At 46.4% G+C, this 1,086-nt stretch overlaps 1 long non-coding RNA gene across 1 annotated transcript; it reads left to right on the forward strand.

Annotated features, from left to right (window-relative positions):
• Positions 1-14: 14 nt before the first annotated feature.
• Positions 15-988, forward strand: LOC109509397 (uncharacterized). The gene is made up of 4 exons (XR_002166936.1): positions 15-353; positions 468-639; positions 722-808; positions 894-988. It is a non-coding gene; the product is annotated as an uncharacterized LOC109509397 (long non-coding RNA).
• Positions 989-1,086: the final 98 nt, after the last annotated feature.

The following is a 1,086-nucleotide window of genomic DNA, read 5'->3' on the forward strand; positions in this document are numbered from 1 at the left end:
AAAAAAAAAAAAAAAACAACTTCCTGCACCACATGACCATGTGTCCTTCAGCTGTGTGATTGTGTGCTATTCATACCCCCGAAATGCTGCACGGTAACGTAAATGGAGGAAGCGCATCATTAAAAGGAAGCGCTCTGTAATGAGGCCTCACATTTGATGGGACACCTCACAAAACCAGAACACATTCTCACGGACAAAGTGCGAAGTGAAACAACAATGTCTCCCTTCCCTTTTTTTCAGGAGTGATTACAACCGGATCGAGCGAGAACCACTTCAAATCCTACTCGCTGCTCTTTAGCAGAGACAGGAAGAACTGGAAAGTTTACAAAGACGCTGTCAGCAAACAAGAAAAGGTTGAGTTGTCTACCTTTGCTGATATGGTCGTGCAGAAATTATCAGTTGTTCTTGTGGCTCTCATTTCTTTTTTCCTCACAGGATAAATCAAGCAGCTTTCTCTCTCTTCCAAGGTGTTTGAGGCCTTTGCCGACGGTCACCCGAGGGTGCTCAACAGCCTGTTTCCTCCGGCCGTGGCTCGCTTCGTCCGTGTGCGGCCTCAGCGCCGCCATGGCCGAGGTTCGGTTCAACTCCAAATCCTGGGCTGCCCTGTCAAGGTCACGCCAAGATCTCGTTCAACTGACGGTAGGTATCGTCTCCCGTCTTTTTCAACTGTTATTCATCTCTTAGCATTATTGGCCATGCTTTATTTATTTTTGCCGAACAGAATCTCCGTCCGGCAAAGCTAACGCGGCGACTCCAAAAACATCTCTCACGACCACAGAACGTCCCGTTTTGGTGGAATCCAAGCAGAGTGAGAGCATATACTGTATTTTTGACACACTGGGAATCTCATATGCTGTACCATGAATACAAATGACTTACTCATGGCTGTGCAGGATCCAGTCAACCAGTCATCGTCGCAGTGGGAGTGGTCCTGGGACTAATCATGTGCTTCTGTTGTTTGTTGGCTGGAGTCTGGTGGAAGGGAAGGTGTGTTTTTTTTTTTTTAATACACCACATTTCCTCAGGTAATGGCCGATGCTTTTTATTAACTCATTCAGTACTAGCCAATTCTAGACCAAGTCTGAA

This window comes from Hippocampus comes, unplaced genomic scaffold (genome assembly GCF_001891065.2).
Source record: "Hippocampus comes isolate QL1 unplaced genomic scaffold, H_comes_QL1_v1.1 C16880088, whole genome shotgun sequence".
Lineage (NCBI taxonomy): Eukaryota > Metazoa > Chordata > Actinopteri > Syngnathiformes > Syngnathidae > Hippocampus > Hippocampus comes.